We start from the raw sequence: 11000 nt of genomic DNA on the forward strand, positions 1-11000 counted from the left end.
AACACGAAGTCCTCCATTTACAAAACAGCAGAAAACACTCAGAAATCTCAAGATTTATTCATTTATTTTTGTAGAAAAAAACCCCGACATTAAATCCGCTCGAGTAACTGAGTCGCACCGCGTCCGAGTACAATAGCAACGTTTTTTTGTGGACGGATTTGTTTACAGTATACACTTGAAAATCGTCCAAAACCAGAACATTTATGTTGCAAATGCATTCTTTGGCAGCGCCGCTCTCTAAGCTTCTTTTTGGCCTCGATCGGGTTTAATACTTCTTTGTCCAAACGAGCTGCACCAACAGAAAAAAAAAAAACTAAAAAAAACACCGGTTCAGGTTTGCTTTAAATGTGGAAGCATTTGCATACTCGGCGTTTTATTATGTCACGCAATACAGAAATACTTTTTGTTGTTGTTGTTCTCTTTCTCGCCGCCCAATTTAAACACCATAAGAGCGTCAGGATAAATGATCCCTTGCTCGGGGCCCCAATTTTACCCCCCCCACTCCAAAAAAAAATAATATTTAAATCGGCGCTTCAGCTGCAGAGACAACGCTGATGAAGCTCCCTCTCAGATCAGGTAACTCATTGCTCTGAGAAAACACACGGTTGGTGTCAGGCACCGCGGGATTAATTGCTCCAACGGTCGCGGCCTGGACAAACTCCCCTCCGAAGCTTCTGGTGAATGTAAACACCACAAACAGCCGTTGGACGGTCAGACCCCCTTCGGCATATTTCTGTTTGCCTACGGAGCTGAATGAGGGCGGAGAGGCCTCCTTGATACACGCCGTCAAAACCGCATGTAAACACGCAATAATCTCATTTATGTGGCATATTTACCGTCTGTGTGGACAATAGTGTCCAGATATAATAGTAAAATGTAAGATTTAGAACTCCCTTTAATATCGATTGCTACTTCCTTTCAGTTTAAATTGAAAAAAAAAAAAAAAAAACATGCTCGCATTAAAGGGGGCGGAGTGAAATACAAAATGGCCGACACGACGCGGTAAAGTTACAAGTCGCAGTAGAAGAAGAATTTATTATCAGCAACATTTACTTGAAGATAATCAAGCTGAAATGATGTGACGAGCTGCGACGTGTTTGCTGACGTTTCACGGAAACGTCAGACGCCGTCGAAGTTCATCTTTCGTCGGATGTTCAGCTAACATGTTGTGATTTTAGTCCCGTAGCGTTCGTCTTCGTCACCTAGGTAAAAAGCCGACGTTTGAGGCCCTCATCTTCGCCTTCGCTGACTTTGGATTTCCCGCGTTATACGTCAACTTGTTAGCCTCTGTGGCTTCTAGACGCCTTTCCGTGTTGCCTAGCAACGCTGTTTTTTTTTTCCCCATGCGTAACCCCACTTGAAAGCGAAGCATACGGTTTCACACGACTTCCTGCGTTGTGACCACGAGCTCGCCACTTCTATCGGAATAAATCGCTGATACAGTAAAAATGTCAGCAGCTTTTTTTTTTTTAAATTTATAGTTAACTTGGAGCAGTTTTTTTTTTTTTAAATTAAAGTCATAAATAATGAATCGCAAGTTCATTCGTAGCTCTTCGGGAGATTTCCATCATACCACACGATCATCCTCGGCTGATGTGGTTGTCATGGAAACGTACGTGTTCAACTGCTTTTTTTTTTCTGAAACCTCATTCACCTCAGTTGAGGTTTGTTTTGATTGATCAGACATGTTGAGTGTAAAATATCCGCAATGCAACGACTAATTGTAGCTTTCAGACAAATGTAGTGGAATAAAAATGAAACTGTATGAAAAAAAATAAAAGACAAGTACAAATTAGGCTAAAAAAAAAAAAAAGTATCTTAAGAGGAATTTTTTTAAATCTTTTATCACATTTTTTTGTTGATTTTTAACCGATTTTTCAGACTTTTTCGAATCTCAAGCGATACGTAACTTTGTGAAATTATTCACAAGTCACAGATAACTTGATATTTTTTCTCTCAACACGCAACTTAATTAGCTGCTTTACAAACCGCATACGTGTACACATACAGTTGAAACCAGAAGTTTACATACACTGTGCAAAAAGACACATGACACTTTTTTTCTCACTGTCCGAAGTTAAATCAGACTAAACCTCTCCTGTTTCAGGTCCGTTAGGATTACCAAAATTATTTAACTTTTGCTAAATGTCACAATAATGAGAAAGAGAATTTCTTAGAGAATTTTATATTACTTTCTTTGAGGTCAAAAGTTTACATACACCAAAAGTACTATGTCTTTAAACAACGTGGGCAAGCCTAGATGATGATGTCATGGCTTTTGAAGCTCCTGATAGGTTAACTGACAACATGTGAGTTAATTGAAGGCACACCTGGGGATGTATTTTAAGGCCACACCTCAAACACTTGTTTCCTTGTTTGAAATCATAGGAAAGTCAAAAGAAATCAGCCAAGAAATCAGGGAGAGAATCGTGGAGCTCCACAAGTCTGGTTCATCCTTGGGTGCAATTTGCAGATGCTTGAAGGTGCCACGTTCATCTGTGCAAACAATTATACGCAAGTATAAACATGGGAATGTCCAGCCATCACACCGCTCAGGAAGGAGACGGGCTCTGTGTCCCAGAGATGAACGTGTTTTGGTCCGACATGTGCAAATCAACCCCAGAACAAAAGCTAAAGACCTTGTGAAGATGATGGCTGAAGCTGATAAGAAAGTGTCATTATCCACAGTAAAACGAGTCCTGCACTGACATGGGGCTGAAAGGCTACTCAGCAAGAAGGAAGCCATTACTCCTAAAGAAACATAAAAAAGCCAGATTACAGTTTGCAAAAAGACACCAAGACAAAGACCTTAACTTCTGGAGACATGTCCTGTGGTCTGATGAAACTAAAGTGGAGCTGTTTGGCCATAATGACCACCGTTACATTTGGAGGAAAGAGGGGGAAGCTTGTAGACCTGAAAACACCATCCCAACTGTGAAGCATGGAGGTGGCAGCATCATGTTGTGGGGCTGTTTTGCTGCAGCAGGAACTGGAGCTCTTCATAAAATAGACGGCATCATGAAGAAAGAACATTACCTGGAAATATTAAGGCAACATCTCAGGACATCAGCCAGGAAGCTCAAACTTGGGCGCAAATGGGTCTTCCAAATGGACAATGACCCGAAGCATACTGCCAAAATAGTTAAAAAGTGGCTTGAGGACAACAAAGTCAATGTCTTGGAGTGGCCATCACAAAGCCCTGACCTGAATCCCATCGAAAATTTGTGGGCAGATCTGAAAAGGCGTGTGCGAGCGAGGCGGCCAACAAACCTGACTCAGTTACACCAGTTCTGTCCGGAGGAATGGGCCAGAATTCCAGCAGAGTAAGAAGCTTGTGGAAGGATACCCAGAACGTTTGACCCAAGTCATGCAGTTCAAAGGCAATGCTACTAAATACTAAGGAACTGGATGTAAACTTTTGACCTTGAAGAAAGTAATGAAAAATTCTCTAAAATATTCTCTTTCTCATTATTGTGACATTTAGCAAAAGTTAAATAATTTTGGTAATCCTAACGGACCTGAAACAGGAGAGGTTTAGTCTGATTTAACTTCAGACAGTGAGAAAAAAAAGTGTTATGTGTCTTTTTGCACAGTGTATGTAAACTTCTGGTTTCAACTGTACATACATACATGTAGCCTTTCTCACACGTCAAGGTTTTGCTTTTACGCGAACTTCGAACTTCCTTGAAATTTCCCGCTCAGTTGCTCCATCGGGCGTTAAACGGTAACACCCGACGTGATCTCTGGAAGAATTCTGCATATTAAAAACGATACGAATAAGCGCAGCTGCATTAACAGGATTAAAGCCTCCTAGACAGAAAAAAAGGTACAACGTGCGTCCTGGAAATCGAATCCGTCCCGACGTAAAAAAAAAAAAAAAAAATCGTGATTTGTAAAATGTCTCCGGCGTGAAACGGAGGCAGAAAACCCAATTAAGCGTCCGCTCGTAGGCATTACGCTCTGCTCACTCGACACTATTAATCCCGGCCGTTCAAGTCTCCAATCAAATCTCATTGTGACAGGCATTATGGGGATTATCCCCGTGTGCCTCTGGGGGGTGGGGGGTGGGTGTGGGGGGTGGGGCCCCTTTACAGTCGGACCGGCGGCCCCAAAGCAAATCGGTCCACGGTCCGGTCACAGTGGCACTGCTTCTCCTCCCAGCCTGCCTCAGCCTGGCCGGGCCTGAGAGAGCCGCCGGGGCTGATGGGCCGTCGCTCAGCTGGCCGGCTCACTGTCAGAGCTCGGCCTTCGCGGGGATGTACGGCCAGGATGGGACGCTGCACTTCACCAACGCAGGTAAAATAAATAGGACGCCGAGAGAGAGAGCTCTGAGAGTTTAGTTGGATTATGGAGATTTTGCTTTTTCTTTCTTTCTTTCTTTTTTTTTTTTTTTTTTTTTTTGCCTGTTGTTTGGAAGTAAAGCTGCTGCGACTGCGAGAGACACATTTTATGAAAGTGAACTCATTTTGTTTTGAGTTTCTGGTTCGCTTACTCGCCTGAATTTTTTTTGCTGAAGAATCAAATCTGTTGGGTTTGTTTTGACGGAGAAAAGCTTTGAAATGTTTCACAAAAGCTGCTTCGGTGAATATCTAAATAACGTATTTTAGGTTTTTAAAGTCTTTATATCTCAGATTATTTGATGAATGTTGTTGGGACAAAGACAGGAGTTTGTGGAAAGAAACATCTTGTGTATTATGAACCTGGTTCACTGAGCAGTGGATTGAGCGTGAACCTGTGCTGTTTGACCACACGGTGGCAGCAGTGAGCAGTGATTGTGATTTTTTTTTTCCTGACAGCTAACTTCAGTGCATAAACTCAAGTATTTGTGGTGGAAAGGAGCAAAACACGTTTACCTGTGGACAGTTTAATTACAGTTGAACTCCTCTTGAGTATTTCCAATTTTATTCTACTTGTTGCCACCTGCTAGTATATAAAAGTAGTTCAAATTAGTTACAGCGTGACCACGTACAACAACAATAAGACGAGCCAACTTGCTGCATATTGAGTGCTTTTAGTCAAATAAAAATACGAATATGGGACTTTTTTAAAGTTGAAAAAAACTTTAATATAGTTATGTTGTTATTGAACGACGCCACCGATATATAAAGTAGTTAGAATTAGTTACAGCCTGACCGTGACAAGTAATAACAACGGTAAATTATGAGGCAAAAATACTGCATAATAATGAATTTCACTTCAAAAATATGAACATAGATATAAATTTAATTTTATGTTACTTTACTTTTACTTCACTACATTCCAGAAGCAAATATTGTACTTTATAACCCACTTCATTTATCTGATAGCTGCAGTTAAGATTTACTTTGCAGATTATCTAAACTATCTATGATGCATTATTAAAGATCAATATGCAGGTACACGTTGCTGCTTGTACTTATAAGTAACTTTGAATGCATGCAGTACTTCCGCACTGTTGCATTTGTAGTTTTATGGAAGTAAAATATCTCCACCGCCACTTTTTCTCGCAATTTTAGATGCTGCACGAATTAAAAAGGTCGTCTTTGATTTTTTTTTTTTCCCGGCCGGATAACGACGAATCGCTGCATGTTTTTTTTTTCTTCTTCTTCGGCCGCCTCATTGAAGCCGTGGAGGTTAGATGTCGATCGATCGGCTGCTGACTGAAGAGAATCGCAGAGATAAAAGAGCCAATCGGAGCAGAGCTGCTGACGGGACGTGATCGGGACGAGCAGTCGAAATGAATTCTCAGCAAAAACAGAGTTAATGATTGACGGGGTCCTTATCGCACGCTGTGATTGATTTACGTCCCACGTAGGTCTTCGTGTTTATTGATGCAATTGTTTACTTATTTGGTGCACGGAGGCTACTCTGGTTTTTCAGTCCGACTGGACGTGTAACGAGATTAAACGTGTTTTGTTTTTTGGGTGGATTTTTTTTTTTTTTTTTTTTTACCTGCGAGGAATATCGCAGTGTTAAAGATGTGAGCGTAAGAAAAAGTGATTATCAGTGAAGAAAAACACAAAGTTGTGGACTTTACAGAAAGAGTTCAAGTTCTCTGTAAAGAAATGTAAGAAACTTAAAACACAAATGAAGTTTTAGAGAAAAAAAATCCACGCGTATACCTCTCTTATTTTAATTCCCTAAATTTTAAACCCTCTAAAATATCACCAGTCGTCTAAATAGATATTTTATCACGAACCTGCAACAACAAAAAAAGTAAAAATGGGTGAAACAAGACAACTTTTCTCCTGTTTTAGAGAAGAAAAAAAAAATCAGATTTCAACCCTGATTGCTTCCTTTTCTTGGCATTTGTTCTGTTTTGTTAAAATCAGCTTCAAAAAGCACATTTAGGATTTCTGAAAGTCCAAAAGAGAACATTAAACAGAATATTTTTTAATATTTTAAATGACCCCTGAAAGGCCTCTGTAAGCATCTGTTTGGCGTTTTAGCACAAAAAAAAAACCTTTAAAAAAAAAATTAAAAACAAAGATATTCTGACATTTGACAGAATTAAAAAAAAGGGGACAAAAATACATGTTTTAGTTTTGGATATGTTGTAAAGGCGAGCAGAACAGTTTGAAGCGCTAACATGAGGGAAAAAAAAGGTCATTTTTGATCTTCATAAATCACAAATCTTGTGCGATTACAGGAAAATAAAAAGCAAGTGAGGATATTCGATTCGGCACGGGGGGAAGAAAAAAAAAAAACCCGTTGATATTCCCCCGCTCAGCCACAGGGGCTTGCATAAGCCGTGTGTTATTTGCAGATAGTTATCTGTTGACAAGGTCTTTGCCATGACACTCCACTCACCTATCTGCCTCCATCTCCTGCCTTTTTTCCTCTCTGCTGGCCTCAAATCTGCTGCAGGCAGCACATCGTCTCCTTCTGATTTTTAACTCTTATCAGCGTTCAGCTCGCTTCCCGGATGAGCTTCTGGGAGAAAAACCCCCCCCAAAAACAACCAAGAACGCTCGCATCTCCCGCTTCTCTCTTTGAAAAGAAGCCCCCCCAAAAAAAATAAGTCCCGTATCCACACGTTATTAACATCTCCCGGGCCGCCTGGTGTTTTTCATCGCTTGCTTCCTTCCCCACGCTGCCGGCCGGCGTCCCGCGTTTCGGTTCTTTTTTCTTTTTTTTTTTACGGCGCTGCCTCGCCGCCGGTTTGCCTTTGACGTCGGACTTTGAGGGAAATGAAATGCAGTCATTGAGGAGAAGGTACAAATAGGCAGCGGTTACAAATGGAGTTTGGTCAGTGGTCGGAGATTCCTATTCAGAAGATAGACAGGACTTTGTTCACAAACTGGAGTTTGAAGCTTCAAAGGGGGAGAATCACACAAAGTGTTACATCAGGTCCTCGGCGAGCCTTTTGACTTTTAGCCCCCGGGGCAGAAGTTTGGGTGACTGATTATAAGACAGCTCCGTCTGGCCTCGTCATATTTTCAGCGCGGCGGCTGTTTATGTCCGTCAACAACACGCTGGGACAAAAAAAACAACAAAAAAAAAACGAATGACCGAAAGACCAAATTAAAACAAAACCGCTATAAATTGCATAAAGCTAATGCATCTTACGTAACAACAGATGTTACGGCCGCAGGCTGCATGGGAAAGGTCTGAAAAGCGAGTCCAGTGCCGAAGCGCGTTAAGCTGCGATACCACCGAGCGCCACTAGAGGGTCGCCCCCCCGACTCCGTAGACTCCCATTCCACTTCTCACGTCGAATACGAAGTCAATCGATTTTTTTTCCACGAGTCGACACGGTGTCACACGCTAAAGTCGCCCCTTCTCGTTCGCTTCCCGGCGGTCCGTCGGAAATGAATCCCATAATTTGTTAGATATCAGGCCTCAAACAGCGGTATGTTCGGTGTGACTGTTTGATTGACAGGCCTGCGGCGCGCTCAGGTTTCCGCTATAGGTGGGCGGGGCTTGGTGGCCTCGAGTTTTCCAATCAGAGCGCAGTGAAAAAAAACAACAACACGTCTTTAAATTGGACTCAAATGCGAACTGCGTAGATTTTTGGTTGTAAAAGGTCAAAGGTCGCTGGGAGCTCACAAACACGCCTACGGACACAACTCAAGAATTCACACTTTTAATTACGAGATCGGTTCGCACGCGTCTAAAACGGTGAAGTGATAACGAATCGTAACGAGAAAGGTCAAAGGTTAACTCCGGTGTGACATCAAAAACTTGAATGACAACACTTTTCAGGCCATCATTTAACACCGTAACTCGGCAACAGAGGCGGGGACTGTGACCGTATCTCCTTAAATCTACTGTTAAATTACAAAAACTAAAATGATTCACGGCTAAAATTACAATTCGCCGAACACCCAACAAACAACTGAACGACCACGGCTCCCCAGAAGGGGGCGGAGTCAGCTCGTGAGCGCGGCAGGCCCGACCTGATGGCAGGCGGACATGCTAATCCTTCTTTGCTGCTAAAAGTGCGGTTAAAAGTTAAACGACATGAATTCGGTACTTTTGGAGGAAAAAGATTTTTTTTCTTGACGATATGAAAATTACAGCAAGTAACCAGTTAGCATAGCATAGCAGAGCTAGCTGTTTGTTTACCTGTTTCCAGTCTACGTCATTAAAACTGTTGTTTAATGTCATTTGATTATATTTTATTTGTATATATTCCTCTCTAACTCTCTCCCTCTCTACATCTTTACCTCCCTACCTCTACCTCCCTCTCTACCTCCCTCTCTACCTCCCTCTCTACCTCTCTACCTCCCTCTCCACCTCCCTCTCTACCTCCCTCTCTACCTCCCTCTCTACATCTTTACCTCCCTCTCTACCTCCCTCTCTACCTCCCTCTCTACCTCCCTCTCTACATCTCTACCTCCCTCTCTACCTCCCTCTCTACCTCTCTCTCTCCCTCTCTACCTCCCTATCTACCTCCCTCTCTACCTCCCTCTCTACATCTTTACCTCCCTCTCTACCTCCCTCTCTACTTCTCTGCCTCCACCTCCCTCTCTACCTCCCTCTCTACCTCTTTACCTCCCTCTCTACCTCCCTCTCTACTTCTCTGCCTCCACCTCCCTCTCTACCTCCCTCTCCACCTCCCTCTCTACCTCTCTCTGCCTCCACCTCCCTCTCCACCTCCCTCTCTACCTCTCTCCTCCTCTCTACTTCTCTGCCTCTACCTCCCTCTCTACCTCCCTCTCTACCTCTCTACCTCCCTCTCTACCTCCCTCTCTACCTCTCTACTCTCTACCCACACCTCCCTCTCTACCTCTCTACCTCCCTCTCTACTTCTCTACCTCCACCTCCCTCTCTCTACCTCCCTCTCTACCTCCCTCTCTCTCTCCACCTCCCTCTCTACCTCCCTCTCTACCTCCCTCTCTACCTCTCTACCTCCCTCTCTACCTCCCTCTCTCCCTCTCCACCTCCCTCTCCACCTCCCTCCACCTCCCTACATATCTATCTATCTTTATGGTAGGTTAAGCTAAGCTAACCTGTTGCTGGCTCTGGTTTTATTTATCGTGCGGCTATGGCAGTGCTATTGATCTTCTCACGTAACTTTACAAAAATATAAAACTATTCCTTCAAGATTTTTTTTTAAATACAAAATTTCAGACATTGGACAGATTTCTTCTTTTTTTTTTTTTTTTTTTTTTTTTTTTTTTTTTACTTAGTTTCCAAAATAACAACCGGGGCGGAAAGTTTTGAATGTAATCTTGACTTCTAAACATGTTGGGCCATGAACACTTTATGTTTTATGGCCTGCACTAGTTAATACCCACCCCCCCCACCCCCACCCCACCCCCACCCCCAACCCCCACCACCACGTTCACCACCAAAGTGCAGATAAGTTGTGGGAGAATATTTCTTCGACGCTGCCCATATCGAAACACATCGGAACAGTTTGTCAGTTCGTGATTAAGAAAGCTGTAACCGGAGCAGATTACGTTTTATAGTCCTCGTATACGACGTGTTCCTTGAGGAGTTCACAGAAATTTAAGATGGGAGCAGTGATAAAAAAAAAAAAAAAAAAAAAAAGCCTTAATGACGGAGCAGATAAGATTTTGCAGGCGAGTGACTCATTCATAGCTCGGCAGCGATTCCTCCTCCTGTCCGCCGCTCTGAAATAATCAGCACACTTCTTGAGCAAATACGAGGCCGTTGCAGAAGAGGGTCGAACACGGCGACATGTCGTAACGCTCGACCTCTGTACACACCGGTGGAAACAACACCGTCCCATCAAAGCGTCTGCTGAGAAGATGCTAATCATTTTCTTGATCAATTTCCCATTGAGTGAATCAGGCTGTTTTAACATATGTAACACCCCCCCCCCCCAAAAAAAAAAAGAAAGATTCAAACTAATCTAATGCCTGACAGTTAGAGAAGAGTTTCAATCAGAGCTTAATCACATCCCGACCTTCATATCTGATTGGATCACCTTCGTCAAACGCGTAATCATTAAACCAATCATCGTGAGCGGGGAGAAGCAGGAATGTTATAAGTGTTTGTTTTTTTTTACTTGCTGGAAGAAGAGGGGGAGGAAAAAAATAAATAATTTTACAAGTGCTCGGTATAATTTGAGCGCGCGGTTTAACAAGTTCACCCTCTTTACTGATCCCGAGGCCTGGCTGAACCCGGGATCGTTGACCTCGCCGCGATGTCCTGGCACTTTCTCTTCAAATACCAGACTACTGTTTGCCGTGTGATATGTGAAGAGGGGCGGACGACGCTTTGCGCAAGCAAGCGAGCAAATTTATGTTCTTTTGGAAAAACAGTCAGAGTTTGCGAAAGTCACGCGTTTAAAAAAATAAATAAATTTTGATGTTGGTTCAGATGTGACGCATTTGAGTTGTGAAAGTTTGAATTTCAGTGTTTTTAAAGTTAAATATTGTGACACTTACTTCATGACATCTCTCTATATACACACCTATATATACTGAATATCAAAATTGTAAATTAGTCTGTGATCTAAAGCATCACTTATATTTAACAGGTTTTTACAAACAAAACTTATCGGTTTTCTAAATTATGATGCGTTTTTTTGGACTGAAGTTTAAAAA

This window comes from Brachyistius frenatus, unplaced genomic scaffold (assembly GCF_029030835.1).
Source record: "Brachyistius frenatus isolate BFR_SWC_R1_liver_20210118 unplaced genomic scaffold, ASM2903083v1 Contig_95, whole genome shotgun sequence".
NCBI classification, from domain to species: Eukaryota; Metazoa; Chordata; class Actinopteri; family Embiotocidae; genus Brachyistius; species Brachyistius frenatus.